General features: G+C 46.5%; 1 protein-coding gene across 2 annotated transcripts in view; it reads left to right on the top strand.

Annotated features, from left to right (window-relative positions):
* The first annotated feature begins 2,995 nt into the window (after positions 1–2,995).
* Positions 2,996–21,179, top strand: part of ELOVL5 (ELOVL fatty acid elongase 5) — a 35,617-nt gene continuing 17,433 nt past the window's right edge. The window contains exon 1 of one of the 2 annotated variants that reach the window (XM_038175781.2): positions 2,996–3,083. The gene's annotated coding sequence lies outside the window, so the exon portion shown is untranslated. Of the gene's footprint in view, positions 3,084–7,884; positions 7,938–21,179 lie in introns of those variants that run through there. The other variant, XM_038175782.2, reaches the window with a different exon arrangement.

Below are 21,179 nucleotides of genomic sequence, written 5' to 3' on the forward strand. Positions count from 1 at the left end.
TTCATGCTAATTTCAAACCTCACGCTGATGAACCTTCTACTCCAAACTCCTTCTCCTGCGCTATAGCCCCCAATAACTCTCAATTCTCCTTTCAGTTGTTCCAGCTCTTGTCCTCCTATCTGGATTCTCAAACACTAGCAGCTATTTAACCAGTTCCCTTTGCTAACCATTGCGTAAGGAGAAGTTGATTTAGTGAGGACAACCATGTCTCCTGAGGCCTCGTCATCTCTGCTGCTGCTACCCAAGCTAGGCCACTCATGCTCAGCATTCTGCCTCTTCTTTTCTCCCTCTTGAAAAGCAGGATTATGATAGCCATGAGAGGCATGGAAATCCACTAGTCGGAGACCTCTGGATGAATAATGTTACCAAAACGCAAGGCATAATTTATTTTAAACTTGTCCTGGCAACCTTTGGGTCTAAATCCCTGATAATGTTTGATTGGCCCTGTTGTGAACCCCAGCTTCATCGATCCCACCCTGATAGCGAGGTCTCTGAAGCCCATCCTGAGCAAACACACTGAAAGCATTTCGTCGGCACTCGGTGCTGAGGCCAACAGCAACGCTCACTTGTGAAAAACTTGCAGATGCTCCAACAAAACACTTGGAAGACCAAGACTCAGTAGATCTGCAGCCCAGAATGACATTGGCCTGCCCCTACCCCTCATCAGGTGCCAAATGCTCGGTGCCAGAACTATTCAGCAAATTTTTAACTCTTTAAACAAGCATGAACAAACAACCCCTTTGTTTACTCAGAGTTCTCCTGACTGGGTAATTCTGAAACAAGATTTCCCATGGCGTGACCTCGCTCTCATTTTCTGCCTGATAAGAACACGAGCACTTTAGAGAGGTCAGGAGAGGAAAAGAAACAGCAGCTCGGGGAGCTGGTGCCGTGATGGTAAAGCCAAAATGCCCCAGCTTTCCTCTCCCCCCGTAAGTAACTCTCCCTTCTCCAGTGCCCGCTGCTCAACTGAAGGAAAGCACCCAGGCTCTGCAGGTGTATAGAGCATGTTATAAGTCCAAGGGACAAGAGCATGCTCTGAATCAGAGGGAACTGAAGCTGGTGTGTGCCCTGCCGCTTGTCACTGCGCAGGCAGAAGCAGGTCACATCGCAGGCACGAGGGAGGCAGCCAGCAGCACGTCCCTCTCCTGCGTGGAGAACCGCTCTCCTTCCACCCACTACCAGCCCTACGCTCAGTTCCCTGCACTCTGCTCCATCCCTTCTCGCATCTGAAGTTGCAGGGGCTGTTAGCTTTTATTTTTGAAGGTACCAGATTGAGTCTTAATTATTTAAGCATCTTCCAGATTTAGAAAGCTGTTTTGGCTGTGAAAGTAACACTCGGTGCAATCATATCTCATCAATAAACCATGGGGAAAAAAAAATGGGTATGCCTGTTGAGAAGCAACTTTATTTAAAGCACGTTTCAAAGTCAAGTTCAGATTTACAGATGTGAAAAGACCTAACGTTGGTCACGTTTCAACAAGTGCATGACATTTTAGCTCGCTAATGAGAATGTGAGAAACAAGGGGACTTGAACTTCATGCCATTAACTTTGCTGCCAGCAAGATAGGAGGCATCACAGGATCTCCCCTCAAACCAGAAGGAATGCTTCTGTAGCATCCCAAATACAGACTTGGGCAAGGGGTCTCTAGAAGGATGTACTCATTTGAGAGTTATGCTAGCTTTCGTGGGTTTTGTTCCAAAAGTGTTAAACTTGTGACTGCTCACAACTTACTGAAAACTGTTACAAAGTCTCAAATCACACACAAAATAATCATACAGGGGGTTGTTCCTTCAAAAAGCAAGGGAAATGGGAAATTTGGGCTTTTAAATCCAAAATACATTCCTACTAACATCTTTCTGTGGTCAAGAAGTAAGCTAGCACTGTGGCATAGCCTTGACGACCAATATGGAGAAAGATATTTGGAGAAAGTTTTGTTTTTTTTTTTTTTCCAATATTAAAGAAAGGTTTTTATTTGTTTGGCTTTTGTTTGTTTTTCTGATGGCAGTGGGCAAACACGCTGTTACGATGTTGCCTGTTTACAACAAGACCATCACCCTCAGGACCTCTTGGTACTCTGAACGCAGACCAGGTTGCAACACGCTGCTTAGGCCAAGTGGCCACCGACACAGGATTAGTACAGGATGAAAGGGATATTGCAGGGTATCGGGCTGGAAAGGTTAGCCTCGGTGGCTTCATCTGCCAAAGTTGAGCACCTCCGTGCTCCTGCAGATGTCTAAAACTGCTAACGGTGTGGTTTGTTGCTGCCCGCTGAGCATGGACACTTGGCTTTGACTACAGCTCGGGCAAATTGCTGCTGTGCCCCTCATGAAGCAGGGCTGCTCTTTGTTCCACAGCATGGGAATAAAGGTTGGCAGGGAGCTCTGGAGACCACCCAGCCCACCCCCTGCCGAGCAGGATCCCCTAGAGCAGCTCACACAGGATAGATAGCATCCAGGAGGGGTTTGGGCATCTCCAGAGAAGGAGACCCCACAGCCTCTCCGGGCAGCCTGTCCCAGCGCTGCCACCTCCCAGCAAAGAAGCACCCCTCAACTTCAGACAGAAAACTTTTTTCTTTTGGCAACACTTTTATTTAGCAAAGAGACGGAACAAACTCTTAGAAAGGTGAACTCCTGGCACGAGGGGCGTGAGGGCCAGCCCGAGAGGGGCAGGCGTGGGGCACGGGGGCAAGATGGGGGCTGCGGGCTCCATTTTGTCCTCACAGCCCCCGGGGCCGCCCGCCCCGCCGCGGGGCCCATTCGGGTGGGTTCGGGTCCGCTCGGGTCCGCTCGGGTCCGTTCGGGTCCATTCGGGTCCGTTCGGGTCCGCCCGTCTCGGCCCGGTCTCTCCCGAACCTTCCACCGCCGCCGGATTGGCCCCCCGCCGCCCATGACGTCAGAGCGCGCACCCCCCTCTCCCTCCCCCCCCTCCCCCCCGCATCCCTCTCCCCACCCGCACCACCGTGACGTCACGGTCAGCCCACGGGCAGCCTGGGGGCGGGGCCTCCCCGCTAAGCCCCGCCCCCCGGCCCCGCCCCCCGGCCCCGCAGCGCGCCCAGTGCCGGCCGGTGCTGCCCGCGCCCCAGGTACGGCCCCGGGGGGGGGGGGGGGGCGCGGGTTTTGGGGGGATTTCGGGGGGTTTTGGGGCTCGGGACGGGGATGGGGAGCAGGGAGGGCAGCCGGGGGGGTCCCCCCGTGGGCAGGTCGGGGAGCATGATGCAATCCCGCATCGCCATGGCTACCGCATCTCCCAACTTGGGGCTGCGCCGTGCCCGGGCACGGGGAGTCCTTGGGGGGGGGGGCGTGAAAAAAAAGGGGAAAAAATTAAAAAATTAAAAAATAAAAATTTTAAAAAAGACGCGCACGGGAAGTGTGGGGGGGAGTTCCTCTTGTCCCCATAACCCCGCCACGCGTGTCTCTGCCCACGGGCCGGCCCCTGGGAGGGACACAGGGACATGGACAGACAGACAGACAGACGGATGGACACACGGACACGGACGGACACACGGCCTCCGAGCCTCCCCATGTGGCTGGAGCGTGGCTCCGAGCATCCCGTGCCATGGGGGAAAGGGGGGGAAAATCCCGAGTGGGGTGCTGCTGGTGCTGCTGCTGCTGGTGCTGGGGGTGGTGCTGGGGGTGGTGCTGGGGGTGCTCCTGGGGGCTAAGACACGGTGGGGAAGGGAAGGACCCCCCCCAAGCAGCGGGTGCTGCTGCATGGAGGATGCTTCCGGACAGGAAACCTCGGCAAAAGCTCGCTGTGCGGCTGGCAGCACGCCCTGCAGCTGGAGACGGCTCCCCCGGCCACGGCCCCGTGGCAAAGTTTGGGGTTAGGTCGCTGCCAGGGTGCGGGCGACGTGGTGGTGGTGGCGGTGATGTTGGCTGGGGCTCCTGCTCAGCCGGCTGCCGGCTGGGGATGGTCCTGGGGTGGTTCAGTCTTTTGGGGTATTCATGTTTGAGTGCACAGAGCGAGGATTTCCCGTGCAAACCTTGCGGGGTGGGAGCCCCCTTCCAGCTCTGCAGACCACCAAAATCAGCGATGTCCTCAGCGACACCCACCAGCAGAGCTCGTGGCCCCAAAACGATGCCAGAATTGTGGGTTCTGGGCTGGATTTCCTACAAACGGCGCCAGCGATGCCTGCTGGAAGCACATGTCCTTTGTAAAAAGCATCGCGCTTTGTGTAGTTCGGGGTATTTTACGTCGCGGCTGTTGATGAACTATCTCGATGTATGTGTACTTGTAGTGTAAAGGCAGCATCCGGAGGGTTTTTCAGCTGATGTGCTCTCTGACCGCCCTTGGGGTATGCTCAGCGCAGTATTTTTAGTAAGTTGTTGTTGCCTTCACGTTGCTCAGCACGAATTCCTCCTGCCGCATTCCTCGCCCTTCGTGCAGTGGGAGCTGAAATCAAATATTTTGGATTCTCTCCTCTTATCTCCTCTTTTCCTGCTGACCTTCCCTTTACGTTGCTTACCAGAAGAATTAGCTTAGAGGTTGTCCCGCAGTCAGCAGGACGACGAAACGTGTAAATGTGTCAGGTGGAAGTAACCCCAGACGTGTGGCAGGCTGCTGGGCACTGACTGAAGTTGCTCGTTTTGCAGCTTTTGGAGCAGATTTTTGGAGATGTGTTTGAAAATTCTGATTTTTTGGCTGCAGAAACAAACGTTTCAGGTTTCCAGGCTGCTTGTGATGTTCTCGTTCAGGTGGTGGCAGGTGGAAAGCCCAGTGCTGAGGCTGAATCAGAGCTGCCTGGGTGGGAGCGTGATCTGTGGAAGTTTTGTTCAGCTGATAACCGGTGAAATGCTTTCACACAACAAGCAGACCTTAAACCCTTTTCCCCTTTACCTTCCTCATTTCTGGGCCGCAGGCATTGCGACACGAAACACTTGTGTTGCTGCAGAGCCCAAAAACCCATCTGTGTAGTGGCAGTGCTTGAGCAGAGGAGCCCTCGCTAGGTTCAAGCACTCACTTTTGCCTTCCCCAGCCTGGTGGGCTCGATGGAGCGAGCATCACCTAAGGGAAATATTTTGTGAGAGGAGACCTGAAAAGCCTCTAGGAGCAGTCAGGCTCCTGGTGGGTTGCTTATTGCCCATGGTGAGGGTTTGTCACAGAGCCCGGGGTGCTGCCTTGCTGCTGAGGAGCCCAGGCCACCCAGCTCCAACCCCCTGCCATGGCAGGGACGCCTCCCGCCAGGCCTGGTTGCCCAAAGCCCCATCCAGCCTGGCCTTGAACACCTCCAGGGAAGTACTTCTGTGTCTCGTTTCTTGCTTGATTTTGAGGCCATGCACGAGCTGACCCTGTGCCTGTTGTGAGGTACCGAAGTTCCTCTTGAGGTTTGCCAGCTCTTTGCGGAGGTGAGGAGGGCGCGTATTGATTCTGGTGCTTTTTGCCATAGCCTCTCCCCCAAGCAGCCACACAACTTGCTTGTTTTGTCCTCTTCATCTTCACCCTCTTTCATTGCAGTGTCTGAAATCGGTCTCACAGCGAGATCCGTAAAGCTGTTTAAACATGTGAGTGCTTTAAGGCCGCTGGCCTAAACTTCGCAGCAACATCCTCCTGTCTTTAAAGTGCAAGCCGATACCCTTCCGGGATGCAACACATGCTTTTAAGCCGTTCGACTTCAGAAATTGATGCTTGCTGCATGCCTTTCGGGCTTCAAAACGCTGCACAAAACTGACAACAAGCCTTGTAATCTGTGGCTGTCTTGTCATCTGCAGTGTACTCTCTGATTTGCGTTGTGATTCCCAAACGTGCTGCTCCTGCAGACCAAAGGGCTTTGGCACGCTAGCGTCAGAAACGCTTTTCCCCTTAAAGATCACATGGGTTCATCCATGTGCAGGCAAAAGAAGAGAATAATTAAGGAATTACGTCTAGTCTGTTTGCAAACTGCCTGCCGGCTCAGCTGCTTTGCCGAGTGCTGTTCAGGTGCCACGCTCAGTTTTGCTACTAAAATAATTTTACTCCCTAAAGCTTACTGCCTTGGTTTCTCTGTTAGTGTGTTGTTGGTGCTTGGGATGCATTATCTGACGGGGTAAATAAGAGCACAAGAACAAACTTGCCCAAAGTATGCGCTCTGTGAGCGCTCCCCCAGCACAGTCTGTGCGCTGAAGTTATTTCGTTTCCTCGATCAGATGGTTGACTCACGCGAAGCACAAAGCGTCAAGCATGTGGAAAGCTCAATGGCAGTCTAATAAACTCCCTCACCAGGTGTACAGTTTTTAGGGATGCGGGCTGCTAGATGGAGTTGTCCCTTCTCCAGGAAGAAATGAATCACCCTGCATCTGCCCAACTCACAGGGATCAGGTCTCAGCATCATCCCACTGCATCTGATGTTTTGCCTGCCCCTATTAAAGCATTATTAGTTATATAGGTTATGCCTCAGTACTGATAGCTTCATTAATGACCAATGGCATATTGAGGAGGTAGGAATATGAAAACCTTTCACGAACTTGTGTTTATACTACAGCTGTCTGGATTTAATTGACCTCCGTGTTAAGGCTCCGTGCTGAGCATTTGTCTGCCAAGTGGGATGTTTTTTGGGCGATGACTAAACATGCCAAGTTGTAGGAATATTTTCGGGAAACAGGACTTGCTTGTGAAAAGCAATAGCAGACATGGAATAAACTTCTCTTCCCTGCAGTTTTAAATTCTGCCGTGCTCTGTGCTTCCTACACAATCGCATCCTTGAGGATCCGCGGTCAGTCGTTTACACAAAGTGACTATTCCCCTTCTGCTATCGCTTCAGAGTGCTCCTCTCTCTCTCCTTCTTGTGACCTTGAGGAAACTGTTATTCTTCTTGCCAGCTGTATTTGCTGTGGCTGGAGGATAAGGGCTCTCTTCCCATGCACAGGCTGAGGGCTCTGCTGTAAAGCAAAGGAGATGGGCTTGAGTTCAAATGACACGCAAGTTTTTGAGGAATGCATGTGCTGATAGATGTTTTCTGTTGGTGTCACAATTCTTAGGGATGTTACTCACGACAGACCCAAACGAGCAGGTACGAAATTGCAGAATATTGCCCTAAGGCTTATTAGACCAAATACACGTTACAGCACCCTGTAAGTTTAACTTGGTCATTCATAAACATGCGTATTTTTGTTAATACTATAACAAACCTGCTGTGGAGCATGGAAGATGAAGGCAGTCTCTGCCCCTCTGCCAAAGGGGTCCCTGGCTCGGGCTGGTGACAGGGAGATGCTGACATCCCTTGGGTGCCCTACAGGCACTGGTGTGGGTTTGAGGTTTGGAGCAGACCATGGCCTGGTGGAAGAGCCCCTCCACCAACTCTGAGGCTATTCCAGCAAGCACTACCTGCCAGCAGACTGCAAAATAAACTCAAACCGTGGTATTTGTACTTAGGGGCAAATCGGGTTTTGAAGCTCTTAGAAATGGGCAAAAATATCTGCTCGTAGGTTCACGGCTACTTTGTCTACTGTCAGTAGACATATCCGAGCATAGGGGTGTGGGTCATGTGTTGGTCCTGTGTCCTCAGCTCTGGTTTCAGCCAAGATCTGGGAAACTGTAAATCTTTGTACCTTGATCTTTGTAGGCTTCCCCTTAGGCATGCTATTCCCATGCACGCAATTTAATCAGAAGGCTTCTCTTAACCTTTTCCTGAAGGATTATTTCTTGTTCCCAGCTGGCTTTTAGAAGTGCTGGTCATCCCCATCTCCTCGCCAAGCAGTAGGGAGAACCTCTGACTCCAATAACAATAATTAAACCATTAACCAGTTCGCAGGGTGACGTTCTGCGGCGCTTAACCCTGCCCTTTACAAAAAGAAACTCGAGAAACCCTCCTGCCTGCTACAGTTTAACTCTTGAGGCAGTTTTTGTGTGGCTCTTGCACTTAGCTGAATGCGCGTACATTCAGTTCGTTCATGACCTGGTAGTTGTAGGACAACTGTGGGTAGAGGGACATGGAGCTGGATTTGGCTCTGGAGACCACAACGTGAGTTACGCTTGCATTTTTATGTATGTGCTAACAATGCTGTGCTAGTTGCAGGGTAGTCGATGTGTACAGTGAAATTCTGGGCAATCATCCCCATCACCTTCTTAAAAGGTAGTGTAAGGGCTATGGGAAACATCCATAAGGGAGCACTAGTGATATATGGGGTGGCAGACCCAATACCTAGTGATGGAGGGAGAAGACACCAGGCAAGTTAGTAAGGACTTCTACTCCTGCTACCTTTGGGAAGCTTTGCCTCTTCTCTTTCCAACCAGGGAGGGAAAAAAGGAAAAAAAATAAAATAATACATTTGTCCCAGAAGGGTGACTGCATTTCGGTGTAGATTATTGCCCTGGTAATGCAATGGCTGCTTATATGTAAAAATTTGGCAGGGGCATAAGCCGTTTTTAGAGCTGATGGCAGTGTCGTACCCCTTGTCGTGAGACTTTACACGGCTCTAGCTCTGTCTTCTGGTTTTGCAGCCTTTATCAGGTTCCCGAGTAGTCCCGAAACCTCCAGGGGTCTTTGAGGCAGTACTCAGTGCTTCGCTTCTACCTGGCAGGTTCCCGAAACCTTTAACTTCGTTACCCTTTCTTCTGCCCTTTCAAAGCCATCATCAGCTGCCTTTGAAGCAGGCAAAGGCAAGCTGTGAGCCTGACAATGCCTTGCAGAACAAAAATAACATGCTTTGGTACTTTTTTATCTTTTATATTGATTTCTTGCTCTATCACCGCAGCTAAGTGCTTGCATTAAGATACAGGAAGGGATCGCTAATGTTATTTCCAAAGGTTTTTCTATCATTTTTTTTTGAAGTTGGCCACCTAATTGACTTGTTTCTTCTGCCTTCAGTGCAGAGCTCGTTTAGATAACGTATTCGGGTATAAGCCCTAGTTGAGTAACTGCAAAGCTATGGTGAATTTTCAGTTGTGCAGGCTAAATGCCTCTCGCTTTTACAGAACACAAATCAGGCTCAAATGATGCTCAAACCTAGGTGTCAGCTGCATGTAGTACAGGTCAGGTCTCTCTGTGTTTGTGTGGACTGGCTTTGCCTGTCAAAATAGATATTCAGGAAGCTGTTGAGGTATAAATCTGAGTCCTCAGGGACGTACTTGGTGAGAACATGGGGATTTCGCCAGGTTTTAGCCACCATTTAGAGTGTGTAAAATGATCATTTTGGAGTGACGGATGTGTATGCTTCAGTGCTGTGCTTCCTTTGAAGGAGACAGCTGTACCTGACCCTACGGTGCTGGGGACTGTAAGTGGATTGCCAAGCATGTGCATACAGCAGATCATCAGTAAAGTTAAGGGGTTTTCTATCCCGCTTCCCCTTTCATTTTTCCTTGCTGTGCCTTTTCTCTCTTCTCTGTTTTTCTCTTTATCTCATTTTCCAGCATTGCCTTGTAAAAGCTGATTCAGCAGGTGCTCGGGGAGGTTGCTGTGCAAAACAAGTGAGCAGGGCAGGGGTCTGTGCTGAGCCGACGGAGGAGTCCTGGGCTGTGATCGGCGGATGAAAGACGTGGTTCCTCTCTGCCAGGAGCCCAGCCTATCCCCACTTTAAGCTATTCTCATCGTGAACAGGATGTTAAACAATTTTTTTTTTCTTTCTCTGTTCCTCCACCACGTAATAGTTGCTGCGTGAGGTTGTGAACTTGAGCATTTAGCTTCCTTCATCAGGAATAGCAGGTCTGCCTAAATGAAAAGTCCCTTTTTTGTCGTTTATTTTAGAGATGGCACACCTGTTTGGAGGACTCGTGTTTTGTGGTGATAAAAGCATCGTGGAACAACTGCCTCCAGCCACCAGCATCATCTTTTAATGTTTACAAATTTGGTTCATGGAAGAGGTTATTTTGGACAAAAGCATGTTTTGCTTTTAATATACATGAAAAATAGAGTCATGGTGGTGGCGAGAGACTGGTGGGGAACTTTCACAGAGCTGCCAACTTTATCAATAAGCAATTTTGTTGTCTGAAACATTCAGTATCCTACACGGTCTGTACGAAACATATACAAAATAGGTGCACCACAGAATGCAAAGGTTTGGCGTTGCTTCCTGAGCAACTTTTAATATATTACTATTTATGCCGTAGGTGTGCACAAAGTTCTGCTGTGGAGGTTGAAGAGCTTATCTTTTTCCTAGGGTTTGATGAATTGCCTTACAAGAGCGGCTAATGAAGCACAACTTAATTCTTTCCCATCTTCCACTCTTGGCAAAATATTAGTGCTTATAAAATGTAGCGTAGGTTAGGTTTTCACTTTGCTGTTAGCAGAAAGGAGGAAGCTTCATTTTCCCTTATAAATCACTTCCTAATTATCTAGCAATGTGTTTTTCTATATAATGAATTTAATTACAAGCTCTGGGCATCGAGTTAAACTGTTTGGAATTATCAGAAATGAAAGTCATTGAAATTCAGTCTTGGGCTGCTGTACTTAAGGCTTGTCTCAAATCACTACTAAGGACTTAGATTATTCTTTTTTACAGTACAATGTGATTTAACGCTGAGAGGTAAGATACTGATGGATATCCCCTCTGTCTTCTAAGGTCTTTATCTGCAGACTGACTGTTGTTGTGTAGTAGTTTTCAGTCATATTCACCTGAAGCCCTGTGTTTAGCTTTTTTATAATTTTCCGTGTATTTCTTTTCACTGTCTCGGTTTCTGTTGGAGTATTTTTGCAGATAAAATGAAGCACTTAAGTTGCCTTGTCATAGGATCACAGAATGGTTTGGGCTGGAAGGGACCTTTAATTTCATCTGGTCCCAACCCCCCTGCCCTGGGCAGTGACACCTCCCACCAGCCCAGGTTGCCCAAAGCCCCATCCAGCCTGGCCTTGAACACCTCCAGGGATGGGGCATCCACAGCTTCTCTGGGCAGCCTGTGCCAGGGCCTCACCGCCTTCAGAGTGAAGTTTCCTCCTTATATCTAATCCAAATCTCCCCTGTTTTAGTTTAAAGCCATTCTTTCTCGTCCTATCACTGCACTCCCTGACAGAGTCCCTCCCCAGCTTTCCTGTAGGCCCCCTTTAGGTACTGGCAGGCCGCTGTAAGGCCTTCCTGGAGCCTTCTCTTCCATAAGCTGAGCAACCCCAACACCCTCAGCCTTGCCTTCGTAGGAGAGGTGCTACTGCCCCTTGATCATCTTCATGGCCCTCCTCTGGACTCATTCTAATACATCCACATCCTTCTTGTGCTGGGGGCCTCAGAGCTGAACACTGGGGTCTCAGGAGAGCAGAGCAGAGGGGGACAATCCCCTCCCTCACCCTGCTTCCACGCTTCTTTTGATACAGCCCAGGATACGGTTGGCTTTCTGGGCTGCAAGCACACATTGCTGGCTCATGTCGAGCTTCTTGTCAGCCAACACCCACTAAAGAAGTCTATCTTTAGTACCCAGCTGTGCTTTCTCTTGATGGTTCACTTTGTCCTCCTTCACCTTAAGCCCTGCACTCTCACAGCTGGCTTGGACTGAGTCCATCCCTGGGCCTGCGTTTTTCAAGACAGAAAGATAGCGATGCATCTTAAATTCCACTTCATTTTGTATTTTGAACATCTTAGCTCTTTTCTGTTGCTGCTCCTTACAGCACAATAATCTGTGAGTTCATGCTGTAATAATTATATTTAAGGCATCTCTACAAGCTAGCTCTGCATGACATTAACATACTCTGTATGACCTCCTGTTATTTAAGTTTTGTGTTTTTTTGCCTGCAGTTCTTGCACTTTCCCCCAGATCCTTTCTCACATGTGAAATGCAGTGTGTACGATGCATTTCATTTTGGCCTTATTTGAATAGCCTTCTATAATTTTGCTTTAAAAATAGGGGCACCTTTCTCTTTATAGGGAAGAAAACCATTGTGCTGGAATTTCCTGCTGGATTCTGCAGGTGCCTGCATTTTTTGTATTGTGGACTTGTAGAGAATGGCTTGGCAGCTGTCGGATGTTGCAGGCAGTGTTTTTCCTTTGAGTAACCTTTTTAAAGTTCTTAGAAAGAATCGGCGATAAGATCACAGCAAGCTTTACCACGACTGCCTTTCCCCTTGGTTGGTCTTTCTCACCTGAAAGCAAACAAGAAGACAGGAGGGACTGCATCCTGGAGCAGGGTCTTCTGATGAAGCAATACTTATGAAAGTGCTGCCAGCATCAAAGGAAAACTACAGGTAGAATTGCTTTCTTTCCCAGTTAATTCAGGATTCAGTGATCCTTCCAGCAGCCCTTGGCAGGCTGTTGACTTGGTGCCCCATATCAAATGCTGGTTCTTGGCAGCGGAGCACAAAGCCAGTGTAGGGTCACTCACAGGTACATCCTAAAGCTCTTCAGGCCCCCCCTGGCTCTCAGCTTCTGTAACAGAAATGCTGCCAGCTGGCTGCCCGCTGGGCTTATTAGCAAATCTGTAAATGAAGTGCTGCCAGGTGCCCGTGTTGTACAGGAAGGGAAAGGAGGGGGTGATGAGAATGAGGCATCTGTAAGAAATCTCCTGCCTCCTCTTCCTCTGCCCCTTTACTAGGACATGCCGTCTTTGCTTTTGCTTGTCATTGCTGGGCAGGAAAAAAAATCCATCTTGCCTTCCACCGATGAGTTTTAACTCCTTTGTCCCGTGGAAAAGAGAGTAAGCTCTGAATGCTTCAAAGGCAGTTGCTTTTCTGAGTGATGAGCACTGTATTTTTTCACCGTTTTGAAGGCAGGGGGGTTGACAGGACTTAGGTCTGTGTCTCATGAGTCAATCGTTTCATCAAGGAAATTTAAAAATTCTTCAATGCAGAGACCGTGCCAAGAAAGCATTTGCAGAATTTGTTAGCTGCAGGGTTTTGTTCTGAGCGGCACGCTGCCATGGCCTAACGGTGGTACCCTAAATATTTTTCCTTCTTCTCTTCTCCATGTTACTTTTCCCACCATTCTGAGAACTTCTTTGGCACCTTCTGTTTAAAGCCAGCAGTCATTCGTGCTTGCCTGACTCTTTTTGATAGCACAGCTGTGTGTAGCGAATGGTGCTGCTGGGCAGGATACTTGGCATCTTAAAAGGAAGGCACCAACTTTCCGTGCAGCTGCAACCCTGATGATTAACTCATGTCTTCCAGGGGTACAGCAGGAGAATGCAAAAGTTTCAAGAGTGACTTCTTGTAGTGTGGCTGGCTGTGTGAAGAAACGGCAGCAAGATAAGCTGTGGGCTGGGTTTACAGGGACAATGTGCATCTTTTCTTTCTTTAGGTAAAAGTGTAGAAACTCGCTCTTTTTGAGGACTGTAGCTAATGCAGTGTATTGCATGTGTTTTTCTGCATCTTATATTCCACTGGGGAATTTCCCATCTCCCCTGGCAATCCATGCTCAGTGGAAATCAGAGAAGCACTCAAATAAATAACGTGCAGCAACTTGCCTAATGTTGCCTTGGTTGTGTAGGTGTTTTTTCAATGGGATTTGGTTTCCCGAGCACAAGTGGTCCTCCAACAGGTATTGTTTACCCATCTGAATGTGGGTTGTAGGTACACAGCTCAGCAGGGCATCTGGTTTTGGTTTTGCATGCTCTGTTATCCCAGTACTCATCAGTATGGCATAATGTAGTGCTGTCTTTGTGACCATCACCCTTGCTTTCACGATCTGCCTCTAATTTCTCAGCTTTTTATTGGGTTACTGCATCTAGTCACCGTGTGGACACCAGATAACCTCTTTATAGCTAGCCCTGTTTACTGGATAACTGTGCATGGTGCTCTCTTGCCTAGCATGGTGTTTCAGGTCTTTATGGGGCAGTTTGCAAGCTTTTGTACATCAAGCTAGTAAATGCAAAGAAAATAATTAAGAGTTAGAGGTGTCCTCTACTTTCTGTTTCGCTCTTGAGATGTCCACCAGGCTCAGAAAGGGTCAGTGACACTGCTGTGGGGTGCTGGAGGAAATGAAGGTTCAAGTGGCTCCACTTGCAACTCTTTTTATTGCTATTTTAATGCTTTTTTATGTTTATATATGCAATTACATGATGGGGGTATTTAAAAAAAAAAAAGGCTCACTCTGCTGAAGCAGTGCAGTACCCTTGAACTCTGCTGCTGGTGCTGGGTGCTCATCATGGTCATGCAAGACTGGGCTTCTCTGTCCTTTGGACTTTGTTGGCTCTGCTGCTAGAAAACGATGTGTGTGGTGGGGCTGCGGTGTTTTCATCAAGAGGGCTCATTACAAACGGCTTCAGGGACCAGGCCTTTATCTTCTGTGGGTGTAAAATGTTGGCTCGAGTGATAAGCACAGTCTGAAATTAGAGAAGTTACTTTATTAACAGAGGAATATTGCAGTCCTTGCTGCAGGTGGCACTTGAATGAGAGGAAGGAGACCTGAAATGAAAGCTGTGGTCTTTGTGGCCCTTTGGACTTAGCTCGTGGCTCCTCCTTTCTGGCAGCTCTCTTTAGCTTCCCAGGCTCCTTGTTGCTGCCTTGCAACAAATAAGCTACAGCTAGCAATATTTTTGCAATTGTGATACCAGCAAAGCTTTTGAAAAAGAGAAAAATTCCCATTAAACAGTAGCTGTTTAAGTACTTTCACACTGCTGGGTGAGGAGGGGTTTGGAGCAAAGCTGTGTAGGAAATGCTGTGTGTCAGCCTCACTTCCAAAACAGTCAGCCTGCTGCTCTTCTGCTCTGTGTGTGTGTGTGCATATTTCCATCCAATGCAGTTTGCTACAATTTTATCCTCTCTTCTGCCTGATTTCTTTTCCACTTAAAAAAAAAAAAAATCAGTTCTGAGCAGCCCAGAGGGAGTTACTGGTGTCCTTGCACATTTTGTAGTTCTGTGCTATTCCAAACAGAGCAGTTGAATAAACCTGTGTGCTTTGCCTTTTTTTTTTTTTCCTCCTCCTTTGATTTCTGTAAATACTTTTGCAATGTGCACTTTACGACTCCAACACCACAGCGCTATAAGCTGGCAGCCGTGATGAGCAGCTCTGTGGTTGCTGGATAATAGGTGCAGTGGCCGGGCAAAGGATACCACGTCGAACGCTTGATTCCTGGAAAATGCATGCTGCTGCAAAAAGCATTTTGTCGTACCGCTGATGGGTACTAGCTTTTCTGCTGCTAATGGGGACTCTGCAGTGCAGGGAGACTATTATTTCTAGATGGATGCATCCTTCTGGGATCGAGAGGGGATGGTGTACCCCTTTTCCGCCTACTCTCAGCACTTGCGTGCTTTTATTTGAGTGTTTCCAGTTTGTTTTTCCCACTTGGCCATCGTCCTCAGTGTTTTCCCTTAGGCTAAAATTGTCCCACAGCACAGCACAAACTGTTGACCGCAAAGGGATGAAATGCATGTGAACATCCTAATCTTAGGACGTTCAGATCCTAATTTGAGCTTGTTTAGATCTGCTGAAAATGTGAATTGAACTGCAAGGATCTGTGATTTGTCTTTATCGTCTATGTGATGATTAGATTCTGGTTTAATGAGTTATGGGGCATCAAGCACAATTAATTATTCTGTTTTGCAGAATTCTGAATTCTTTCTCGTATTTGTTTCTGTTCTGAAAAATGCTTCAGTTACCACAGTTGTGCTTCAGGATGAAGGCAGTCACGGCTGAAGGATTTGGCAAGGAGTGGGAGGGATGACAGGAAAAGGTAGTGGCATGAAATCACACCCTAATTAACTGGGCCAAGCTTTCCCTTACTCCCTTTGTTTTCAAAGTTTCTGAAATACCATTGAGGTTAAACTGCTTGAGACTGGCTTCTCCCCTTTGTCCTGCCTCTTTTTTTTTCTCCTCACACTTCCCTGAGTTTTGTACACATCATTTATTTCTAAGCTTCCTTACGCTTGTGCTGATGGTGAGCATGAAAGCTCAGCACTGTTGAGTCCTGGTGAGTCAGCAGCAGCCGGGATGATTTGCCACTTCTGCAAGGTGGGCTGAAAATCTGCATTGCTTTGCTAGGGATACAGTTGCAAAATGAAGTTTAAAATTAGTTTATTTCATTTCACCAAAAAAAAGTGCATAAACTGCAAAATCTCCAGCACTCGTACTTCATATGGTTTCAGATAAAACAAATGGACTTGCACTTTCAGATCAATATGGACTGTGGTTTCCTGTAAAATTCCTTTCACTGCCGACATCAAGCATGCTCGAGTCCTGTTCATAAAAGGCAGAAAAAGGAATCTGGGGCTGGTGGCAAGCTGGAAGACAAAATGTGTGTGAAAGTGAAAGATTTGGGAACGTGAAGCCATCTGGATGGCTTTGGTGAAGGAGACAGTAAAAGCTAACAACTTTAGTTACTGGTGCTGCCTTCCCAGTGTCAAGCAGCCGAGCATTTGCAAACAGTGGTGTGATGGTCGTGTTTTGGGATGAGGGGCTGGTTGGATTTTCTGAGAAGGGAAAAGAGGAGTCACCTTCATAGCGGTAAGGATTGGGAAACATCAGTTTAACTAGAAAACATCATTCACCGTGTTCAGGATCTAATATCTAAAATTAGGCTCCTAAGTCCTAATTTAAGGACTGAGAAAGTGGCTGATTTCCAGGAATGCCGAGCAGCCAGGCCTGACTCTGCATTGCGCTCAGAAGTCAGGACAATTATTTAGTTGCCTATTTGGGGATTTTTTTGGAACTCAACTTCAGGCACTTACATTTGATAAATGGGATCTGTTATTTTGGGGAATTCTGGAGCAGCAGAATGAAAGCTTCTTGCTTAAAGGGAGCAGGCCCCTAACGTGTTGAGCATTCAGCCCAAGATGTTTTGTTGCTGTGGCTGGGTTTGTTTTAAAAAAAAAGGGGGTGTGGGGCAGGGGGTGAAAACCTTCAGGCTTCCGTGACTGGTCTTTGGACCTGGAAACTGAAGTTACTCCAAGGAAAAAGTCAACATGAAGATGGACCAAGAATTCTTAGATCAGCTTTTGGCATAAACCCACCAGAATGTGTTTTCTGTTGAAAGCGTAGGAGAGAATTTCCTTTGAAGGGAAGAAGCTGGTAAAATACTGCAGTATTTAGTAGCTCTTCAGTCGGGGAGTCGTGATGTGCGTAAAAGAGCAGGTTCTCAGTATCCGTAGGCTGTACAAAAAAACACTGATAAACAAATAAAATTCAACAAGAAAAACACAGCTGAGCTTAGCCTTTGGCCTGTATTTTCAGCTGCCAAGGGTCACTCATGGCCAGACTGAGCAGCTCAGTATCATTCAGATTTTCCGCCTGCACTGTATTGAGGATATGCGTGGACACACTAAAAGGAGACTGAGCATGCAAAACATTCTGTAGATGTCCTTCGCTGGACTTAGATTAAGTCCAGAGGATTTAAAAAGAAAAAAAGTATTTTTATGACAGAGCTCAATGTGGTTGGAGCAAGACGAAACTTTGGCCTTTGTTGTGTTTGCGTTGGAGAATTGGAAGTCCAGTAATTAAAAGGACATGGGAATAGTTTTATGAAAATCAGAGTTGCCTAGAGATGCCTAATAGCTTTAAAAATATGGAGAAGGTCAAAGATGTGATCTCTCAATGGGTTTGTTGCTTCTTTGGAACAGTGCTTGGTTATACTTGAAGGCAAAGGCCAAGTTAAAGTTATATATGCTCTGCATTTCATGTTCATATTGACAGTCCTCTTAGGAACGGCTTTGTACTCTACCTCCTGTTCCAATTTAAAAACATAGGATTATTTTTCTCGTGAACTGTGTCATCTGAGGAACTTGAATGTGTCCATGCTCCACACCACCTAGTCAGCGTGAATTTTTCCTCATTGATACGATGAAGCATCAAACCTCGGGAGGTCAGGGACAAAACAAACAACTCCTGGAAAAGTAACCACAGTATTTTTAGTATCTTCTGTCCGACCCTTTCTTCTCCCAGAAGCTATGCTTTGACGTGCTCAACCCCGGCCTGTTGGTGCTGACTGCAGCTTGCCTCAGCCATGGCAGGTGGGGCCGTGCAGCCAGCTGCAGCAGCCAAGGCCACAGCCTCTTGTCAGCCAGCTTTAGACTTTATCTCGTTTTGAGAAATCAGTGGTTGTCTGGGCTTTTGGTAGCTTTATGAAGTGTTCTTGTAATATATCATCTGTAACAGGTACTTTACAGCCTATCAGTACCGTATCTCTGCCTACAGCATGCAAGTCATAGAAGAAGTTGTATATATACCAAGGAAACTGAGACTTGGTACTTTAAAATATCAACCTGAAATAATGACACATCTCTTCCTAGTGTGAACAGATTAGCAGGGTACACGTTTTTTCTCTGAGTGTGGAAAGGTGTTTATTATTTTGACAGGGAGGGACTTTTTTTCCTTCATCTTACAACCACGCAGCTGCTTTCTCCAGGCTGACAAGGCCTTCACCCTTCCTTCTCTCCCAGCTTGTTCGTTAGCAGCTCCCTTTTTGGATTTCTGCTGGATTTTTGTGGCAAAACACAAAGTGACATCTCACAGCCTTCATATGTGCTGGTTGGTGGCTTCCATCCAATGCTTTTAACCTCGATTCAGGTTCCAAGTGATGAGGAGAAATAGCCTGAAATTGCACCAGTGGAAGTTTAGGTTGGATATTAGGAGAAATTTCTTTACTGAAAGGGTTGTGTGGCATTGAAACAAGCTGCCCAGGGAAGTGGTTGAGTGACCATCCCTGGAGGTCTTCAAGAAACGTGTAGAGGTAGAGCTTAGTGACATGGTTTAGTGGTGGTCTTGTCAGTACTAGGTTAAAGGTAGGACCTTTAAGATGATGTTAGAGGTCTTTTCCAACCTGAATGATTCTGTGAGTCTGTTTACACAGTCCCCTGAACTATGACTTTTGGTAGGTTGGGTGGTCACCTGTGAGTGGGTAGATGTCTGAGCCCTGAATTCTGCCCAGTCCTCTGGTAATTTTACTTCTGCCACTTAGTATATTTTAATACTTCTGAAGATTTTCATAGTAACTTGAAATTTCCTGTAGTTCTACCCTGGAGGTTTTGACTGAAGAAAAATATTCACACATTTGGCTCAACTTAGGCACAGTGTTGGTGAGCAGAGATCCTGAGGGTGTTTGTGTTCTAAACCTGAGCAGCAATGGAGCTGGGCACATCACAGACTTCTTTTTCCTAGTAGCCTTAATGGATTTTTTTGATGAATTTTGAACAGCTCACTTACAGTCATAAAAAATGATAGGGCAAGAGAAAAGAGGAGCTGGTTTCATGCTACTGAACACAACTGATAAATCAGGTAATTAGGATGGAAACTTTCTTATCTTCATTTAGGATGACCTTGATGGGGCTTATTTAGGTGCACTACCATGGTCTTGGTGTGCCAGGAGAGCATTAAAAGCGCAGTGCATTCAGAGTGTAATGGAGAGGCTGGTAGCAGAGAGGACGGTTCATTTCCTGGCCACTGTAGATTAGGAAAAATAATGTATATAAGTGTACCTGTTTTAAAAAGCAATGTAACATAACTGGGTGATTTTTTTTCCCTTTTCTCACTTTAGGTACCAAGTTGTGTGCCTTGCTGTGGGATGATTTCTGGATAAAGGAGCACTGCTAGTTATCATTGGTGTATGTGACAAGCTGCAGGATTTGTTTATTTTCAGTGTTAGGAAATGTGCTGGTTACAGTGTTTCAAATAGCAACTGGTTCAATTTTTCTGGAAGTTGATGTTCCTCTGAATTGGGAAACTATTCCAGTTTCAAAAAAGAGCCCTTGTAGTTGCTGCAGTTGAAGCAGTGTTTAATGTTGTGCAGTTATTGGCAGGAGACTTGATGCATTTTCGCATGACCCCCTCTGGAACAAAAGCAGATTGTTTCGCTCTGTTTGTGCATTATACAAATGGGCTCCTTTTGAAATAAATTTTTTTTCTGCAAAATCTTGGAAATTGACACCAGGAGTAGTTCTTCCTTCGCTCCTCCTTTTACAGTCTGCTGTATGCTAACAGTGCAACAAAAAGCGACTTGGGGTAGCAGCTCTCTGAGGTGAAACCCCTGCAGAAAGCCTCCTGGTGGGGACTGAATGTTTCTGCCAGTTTTCTGAAAAGGGCTGGCCATGGAGTTTCGTTTCTTGCCTTCTTTGCTATAGCAAGGTGTGCTTTGTTTGTGCTTTTGCAGTTGTTTCGTTTTCATATCTGAATTTTTATATGGGCCAGCAAACAAGAATAAACAGCCCGTCAGTAATGAGCTGAGCTGAGTTTGTATAACAAATTGTTGTTTTCAATCAAATTCCACTATCTGAAGTCTTTGTCTTCAATGAGAGAAACTGAGGTTAGAAGCAGGTTATGTTTTATTGGATGAATATGTAACTAAATTGTTGCTGGATCAAAGGAACAACTGACAAATTGAGTAAGTGAGGGTTTCAAACAGTAAAATAATTTATCAGCTGAGGAGTACTTTTCCTGGATATTTAATAGCTAACCAATTAAAAAAAAAAAGAAACACTAAAGTGAAAAACAAAGAAGCATGCTCTGGATACTTTTATTTCTTTTCCTTGGAATTTAGGTACTTATTTCTAGAAGTCTTCCTGATATTCGTGTTTGTGCTATCATAGAACAGCTTTCTTAAACGCCACTATTCCTAGGATACCAGCATGCCGGGGGCATTCATAATTCTTGTCATAATTGGTGCTGTAAGGCAATCCAAAAAATGTACATTCTTGTGAAGTGTGTACTTATTTGGACTGGGCTTCTTCGGGATTCTTAGTTGGAAAATACAGCTGCTATGAATCAGGATTACAAGAGTCTTTTAAGGCTTCTGATGATTTTAATTGACCTCTTTTTTTATTTTTTCTGGTGACAAAATTTCAGGGAAGTTTCTGTGTGCTTGTGTAGTCCAAACCAGTAAAAAATAGTTTGTGCACACAGATTAGAAAATCCTCTTCTGTGTGTGTGTCCCTGAGACTGCAGTGGGGCAAGATGGGCTTGGGTTGCAGCCAGAAATCCTCTCGGAGCACCGGAGCCTCGAGGTTGCAACGGGGTAGGAGGGACATGAGGTTTATGTAGAACAACAAGTGATGTAAATGCATCTTTTACCACCACCACCCCCCCCAAAAAAAAGAACTTATTTGTTGTTGGCAGTGAGACATAGACTTGCATAATCATTTCAGTTTTCACTGTGGGTATGTTGACAGCTTATGTGTCGCTTACGTTATTTCCATGTAACTGAAAATTGCTGTTAATATGAGTACTTAAGGGAAGAGAAACACTAAGAAGTGAAAATTATCCTGCTGAACACAGGCAAAATTCTTTTAGTGAAAGCTCAGTGCATCTGTTAGAAGAAATTGGAAGGAATTCTGGACAGAAAAGAGGAAATTGGAAGGATTTTTTTTTTAAATCAAAAGTAAATTTTCTTCCCATTCTCACAAGAACAATTTCAGAACAATTTC

Source organism: Anas platyrhynchos, chromosome 3 (genome assembly GCF_047663525.1).
Source record: "Anas platyrhynchos isolate ZD024472 breed Pekin duck chromosome 3, IASCAAS_PekinDuck_T2T, whole genome shotgun sequence".
Classification (NCBI taxonomy): domain Eukaryota; kingdom Metazoa; phylum Chordata; class Aves; order Anseriformes; family Anatidae; genus Anas; species Anas platyrhynchos.